Source organism: Oryza brachyantha, chromosome 7 (genome assembly GCF_000231095.2).
Source record: "Oryza brachyantha chromosome 7, ObraRS2, whole genome shotgun sequence".
NCBI classification, from domain to species: Eukaryota; Viridiplantae; Streptophyta; class Magnoliopsida; order Poales; family Poaceae; genus Oryza; species Oryza brachyantha.
The window spans coordinates 4265544-4272852 of NC_023169.2; positions in this window are offsets into that span (position 1 = coordinate 4265544).

A 7309-nucleotide genomic window follows, 5' to 3' on the forward strand; every position below is an offset into this window, starting at 1 on the left:
ATAAGGTCAGTCACTGCTATAGTCAGTTGAGTTGTGGCAAAAAGAATGGAACTCATGTACTCTTGGAGCAGCAGGGTTGTGACCTTTAGGATTCCTAGTCTGATCTGAACTGGGAAGATCAAAGTTGCAAACTCACTACTCAGTGATGAAATTTACTACTATGAAGATTGAAGCTCAGGACCTTGAGGGTCCTGGGGTGGTACCCAGGTCAATGCAACTGCTAGACCCTTTCGCAAGCATATATCTTTTATAGGGCAGATAAGTTCATCTATGAAATGAATGTTGTTTTTAGAATATCTGCAAGGCTGCAAGTTACTGGCATTTTCTATGTCATATTGATCGATCAAACGAATGCTCAAGTTTGAGAACTACCTTGTTGACTATATCTGGTTGTTAAGTTGTAGACCAAATAAATCATGTTGGAGTGACCCATCCCATTTCAAAATCAATTATGGACGACCATCATCTACAAATTCATAAATAAACAGTTTGGACCATACTAAGTACACCAGAAATTCAGGTAGTTTTCGTTAATTTAAGAGACCACTGACTTTGATCGCATTTACTCCTTACTAATCGCTTTCAAACAGCAGAGAAATAGTTGAGATGTAGATTTAGAGCAGGTACGATTGCAGACTATAAGTCAGCTATAAGGATATTTTAAGATGATAAGAGAGGAGATAAAAAGAGCACAGAGCTACAGATTTGTAATCAGTTACAACACGGATTCCAAGACACGTGTGTATAACAGGTGGGATCGGATATTAATTGTGCAGTATATGACTATGATATGAATTGGCTATTAAGTTGGCTATAGATAATTTATAGCCAACAGATGGCTATACTATTGAACTTGCTATATACAAGATCATGAAACTTGTGCATGTGAATTGATTGTCCAAGGGTTCTTAATAATCAAATTGGGAGCACTGGCTTTCATTAATTGTTCAGTGGCATCAATATGCCCCAGTTTCCTGTTCTGTCTCATCTTTTAGCTTTTGGTTATACTTATAACCTAAAATTTGAATTTTAACCTTAAACTTAGTTGATTTTAAGTTTTTTTCGTCGAAGTTTATTTTTTAACTTTGACTTTTAGATCGCTATGAAAACATATATAAAAGTTTTATTCATAAATTATTTTCTGTTTACAAATATATTTTTTGGTTTTTTTTTCTTTTTATAACCCTAAAGATGATCCAGAGTGGGATGATAGTCATCCCGTACATTTTTCAATACCTACCAGGGTTGGTCCATGTTGTGGTTGTATTCGACTGCTCACATGTCCTGTGTCAAACTGACATTAATCCAAGATGCAGAGAGTCCATATGTTTTATGTTGGCTCTGTCATTGCTGTAACAACGGGTTGTAATCCCTTCAGTTATTTATATAATCTAACCCTGTTTCGCAAAAAAAATCTTATATGTGGGATGTGTTTCTAACTCCCCTTGTAATCGAGAAAAAGTTCATTGTTGGTCGTAACAATATATAGCATGTGACAATAGGTAGCTGTTGGGATGATAAATTTCTACGGTACTACTCGCTCTATTTTTTATATGACTCTATTTTTTATTTTTTATATGATGTCGTTGACTTTCATATTTAATCATTCATCAAATTCAAAAAATATATATATATATAATTATAAGTTACTTTGTTATAATTTAATTTATTATTGTACAAACTTTAAGTATAACTTATAGTTTTACATATTTAGATAAAATTTTTAAATAAGACGAATAATCAAACGTAAATCCAAAAATCAACGACGTTATATAATTAAAATAATGGGGGGAGTATCACTGTGAACCAGCCATACATGCAAATCGCTTCTTTGCAAGTACCATTGCAGGCTATAAGAGTACTGGGGTGTTCAGCCACATTTTTAAATGGCAAAATTTGCTACAGGGTATCGAAAAAACGCGTAATTAGCCGTGGACACCGTAAGATCACGAATTCGCTGCAAGGCACCACAAATGTGTGGCAATTAGCTACCAAGCACTCCAGCAAATGTTTTATTACTTTTGGAGTCAAAAATTATAAAAATGACGAGATTGTCCTCGATGGCCAATCCGTTATGTCGACTGGGTTTAGTCAAACCAGAGCCAGTTGGTCTCGGCGCCACACCACACCCAAACCCTAGCCTACAAGCCGAGTGAGCAGGCGGCGACGACAGTGACCCAACGGCGACGAGGGCGCATAATGGGTTGGCCACCGAGGGCAATCTCGTTATTTTTAAATTTTTTTACTCTGAAAATAATAAAAAATTTGCCGGAGTGCCCTGTAGCTAATTACCATATTTTTATGGTGCTCTGCAGCAAATTCGTGATCTTACGGTGTCCACTGGCTAATTACGTGCTTTTTCGATGCCCTGTAACAAATTTTTCCTTTGTAAAATAGGGTTCAATGGAGTCCCTCAAGTGAACACCTCTGCTCTCATTGCCCCCCCCCCCCACCAAATTTATGCTAATTTTAGAGTGAAGTGCACCGGCGGTCCTCAAACTTGTCGAGGTGTGTCATCTAGGTCTCTATACTCTCAAATTGTACTTTAACGTCTCTAAACTCGATTATGCGTCCATTAGTGGTCCAAATCAGTCTCAGCATGACTTTTTAGCCGACGTGCCATCGTGACGTGGATGGTGCTAGCCAGCTGCCTTTTGCCTCTCGATTCAGTGAGATACTTGTATTTTGTCTTTTGTTTCATAGTTTCCTGGGATGTTTCATAGTTTTCTGGGATGGTAGAAGTAATCTAATCTTTAGTGAGATGGTACATGCAACTCACAGTGGTTTAAGCTCCAGTAGTGATCTGGTAATGTATGTCCTGTCTCAGAATTTCTGGAAGAAAGATTGGTCACGTGTACTCTGGGATTCAGCTAGCTCAATTTTTTGGGATTCAGTTACCTCAATTTTCTGGGATTCATGTTAAATCAGGTTAAATTTTCTCATGTGAACAATATAGCAGCAAAGGCCATTTCATTCCATTCAACAAAGGCCATAACCATATCATTTCATTGCACAAATTATGACATTACATTTAATCCATGCCACTACATTTCTGAACACAGATTCAGCCATTCCTGAACAAAGCATATATATTGATGGCCAAAATACATACACAGCAATCTACAAAACATTTCAGTAATAGAAGAATTTCACTGCCAATTTCTATCAAAACATTCGTCTTCTTTACTAGCTGCTTGTCCTGCAACCTGCCTTCCTCCAACTCCTTCACCTTCACCTTCACCTTCACCTTGCAGATCTATCACCTGCCTTTTCCCTCACGATTCAGAACAAGCTTGCAAATATCACCTTTCAGCTGGCTAGCACCATCCGCGTTACGATGCCACATCGGCTAAAAAGTCATCCCGAGGCTGGTTTGGATCACTAATGGACGCATAATCGAGTTTAGGGACGTTAAAGTGCAATTTAAGAGTATAGGGACCTAGATGACACACCTCGACAAGTTTAAGGACCGCTAATGCACTTCACTCCTAATTTTATTTCCTATAGATGTTAATCGACACCCCTTGTGATGTACTTTCCCGTGTGCATGAGCCAGCATGATATAATAGGTTTTGGAGACATCCGGATAAATAGATCAGAAGCTTATCAATGTAGTTGATGATAAATTGATGGAGTTCGATATGCACTTGCACAGGGGTGACCGATATCCGGGATTCATGGAGAATGTGGCATTTTTCATACATAATTAACCATAGCATCTGGGTGCAAGCAGTGGCGGATCTGTCATAGGATCTGTCACATGGGCTACTTCACTATTGATTCTAATACCATCGAGATCCCTCTAAGCACTCACTAAATTTTCTGTCATAGGTTTATAGAAAGAGAGATTAAATTTCTTTCTAAAGGTTCAAGAAGAACCCCACTAATACTTTTTTCTAGATTCGCCCCTTAGTGCAAGAGACGCCTCTATTCTAGGAGGTCGCCCACTTGGATGGCGGTGAACTTCATTGTGCTCCTTGTTGTTGACATACATGACAGCCGAGACATCTATTATCTATATGACCGGGTTGGTGTATCACAATTTAATCAAACTATAATATTGTATCTATATTGTAGTGTACCAACTGTTATGAGTCACGAGTCATTGTCTCGCAGGATAAATCTAACTATTCAAAATCATCTACACTAATCAAATGGCTTAGATTAACTTAACATACCCTACTACCCTGCGTAGACAAATTCTTTATGTATATTAGAAACTTTCTATAAAATATATACATATACACTTTCCAAGTATATAGCTACTATAATTATGTTATATATATAAACATGCAAGATTTATGACTAATTATATATCAACATTAATCCTATAGTGTATTCACTAATCTGTTAGGAAAACGAGCTTGAGAAGCCACGATTATCCCCATCTCGATCAGTCTCGCATCTTCGATGAGCAGCAACACAATAATATCAGCATCCATTCCAAGCCAGCAAATTAATCACACACGCATACAAATATTTTGCTAATTAGGAGATCTCCTATACTGCAACCACTCTGGTAACACACAATCAGTGTTGTAAAATTTTCCGGTAGTTAATTACCACAATGTGCTAATATCAAAGCGGTCGTGCATGCACGAATAACACAAAGGTTTTTTTGGTTATTTTTGTTGTATTTGGTTTTTTATAATGTGAGACCAGAACATATAAAGCATTTTTTAATTTGTTTTTACCCTATAATGCATCAACTGTCTTACAGGATAAATCCTACGACCTATATATATCTCCCTGGATTGAACAGTTGCAATTGCCTCTGTATCTCCACTTGCATTATACTGCTCTTAAATCAACGCCCCCTCCAGAATTCCCCTATCAGCGTATGCGCCACATCCCCCTAAGATATTATTTATGTTAAATGGATTAGTTCTATTCTAGGACTACAAGATGGCTAAAACATGAAAATTAAATCAAGATCCCTCCCTAATTCTCCTATCAGAGTATGTGCCACATCCCCTAAGATATTGCTTATGTTAAATAGATATAATTCTATTTTATGACTATAAGATGGTTAAAACATGAAGTTTGATAGGAAATACATCAGAGATTATGTGGGGTTGATTTCATACACACTTAGATGTCATCTGATCTAAGAATTATCTTGAGAATTATCTACACAGTATTTTCTTTTCCTATTCTTTCTACTAGGTGGGTGTGGTTGTTTATGTGTGTTCTGATGAGTTACCATATGAAGTTCTGATGAGTTGTCCAAACATAGCAAAATGCTAAGCCATGTAGACCAAAAATGGTGAAGTTGTGGCTCGCTGAGTTTTAGAAATTTATAAGATTGATCATTATACACACAATTAGAATTATAAATCTCATATGATTAAGATTTATGATTATTTTTTTCTTCTACCTGGTCTATGATTTGTAGGGAATTTCTATTAGATTACGATAAAACAACGTTGCTCATAAGGATTGTACAAATTTACCTAAATACTTCTTTTTACATGAATTAGAAGATTGATCCTAATTGCATTGTATTAAGGAGTCATACGCATGTTTTCAAAATGATTTCCATTTAGTACATCTTTAGTATACAATATTAAGGGCATGGTGGATAGTACATATATGCCCATAAAATTCGTTTGGTTGAATTAGTTTGTGGATACATTAAATTGTGCAATGTCATGAACATAAATTTTCTTTCAATCATTTGATTTTAATTTGTTACCAAATGTCACTATACATCAGCAGATGTGTTTGATATATGACTTGAATTGAATTAAAGCGTAATTAGACCTATTTTAGAAAATTTAATTGACTAACAAGAAATTAAATGATGTATTAATGAAAATATTACACCGTAGCATTTGCATATGTATATTGATAGTTATTTGTAATGCATATAAACCATCCATAAATATGGATCAAAATTTATGTGCTCCAAGACTTGAAATTTTTCGTTTTGTGGCAGTGCAAAATACCCCAGTAATTTCCTACTACCAGCTAGATGCACGAATCTAAATATAATTGTACAATTAAGGGCCAAGTAAAACACCAATGATATGCACAGTTAAGGCCCTGGTACATAACAAGAACTGACGATGACATTTAAGTAGCACCATCAATGTACATACATCTCCATCTTTTCGTTTTTATAAGTAAAAATTTAAATTTTCAACCTTAAATTTAGAGGTAATTTTGGATAGTTTTCATCGAAGTTTATTTTTCAGCATTGGCTTTTAGATTGCTAAGAATACATATACAAAAGATTTATTTATATATTATTTTTATTTATAAAGGAATTTCCAGTTCACAGTGGTATTAGCAATGGTTCTAAAGGAATTGTGATGGGCTGATTCCGATGTGTTTTTTTTTGGGGGGGGGGGGGGGGTAGTGATGAGGCAAATTACGTCGTTTTTCAAGTTATATTTTGGATCCACTGAGAGTAAAGTTCCAGTTAAATACATGTGAATATGTAGCGACTATAAAAGAAACATATTTTTTCTAGTACAATATATTTACCTATAGAACATTGATTAGGCCAGGCTTCACTTGCGTGTACATATGTACGTTTTGATAGTTTGTCTTATTCAATTTTTTTAAAAAAACATATAAATAATAAGTCATGCTTAAAGAATATTTTGTAGAAAATCAAATCATAACAAAATAACTAATAATTATGTAAATGTTTTGAATAAGACGAATGGTCAAAAATAAACATAAAATCAACAGCGTCAAATAAAAAAAATTAAGGGGTACCTGTTAGTGTGTATAAAAGTCATTTTTTAAGAGCAGTCTAGACCCTAGGGACATGAAGTCTGGATATGATACTGTTCCGAGTCTTATTTGCCATGCCATCTAATATATGTCTAGAGACTTTGATGATTTGGTCATTTTTGCTTGTTTCTCTCATATGTCTCATACATAGATCTCACACATATAGTACTAATAGGAGGCATTAGGAATGTGAGGTCGAGAATCTCAGAACCTACTGGCTGATGAGAACAACTATGGACGTAGCTACTCTGACTTAAGTCAGAGGGACATGGGTGACTAACATATAGCTGATACCGCCTATGGGTCCACATGTTAACCACTGTGACTTAAGTTAGAGGATCTCATTCCAAATAACTACATGTTACACATGTGCAAGGCCGTAGAGCTGTTGTAACAGAGTGAATCCCTTTACCCCAAACATGTACGCATATGTAGGCATGAGCTATGAGCATCCATATTGGTGAGGATACACCATCTTCATTCACTGCTCCTATTTCGGCCTATATATCATGTATGAATTGGTCTACTGGATTGATTCGCTGTTCACCGAATCATTACTTCATTA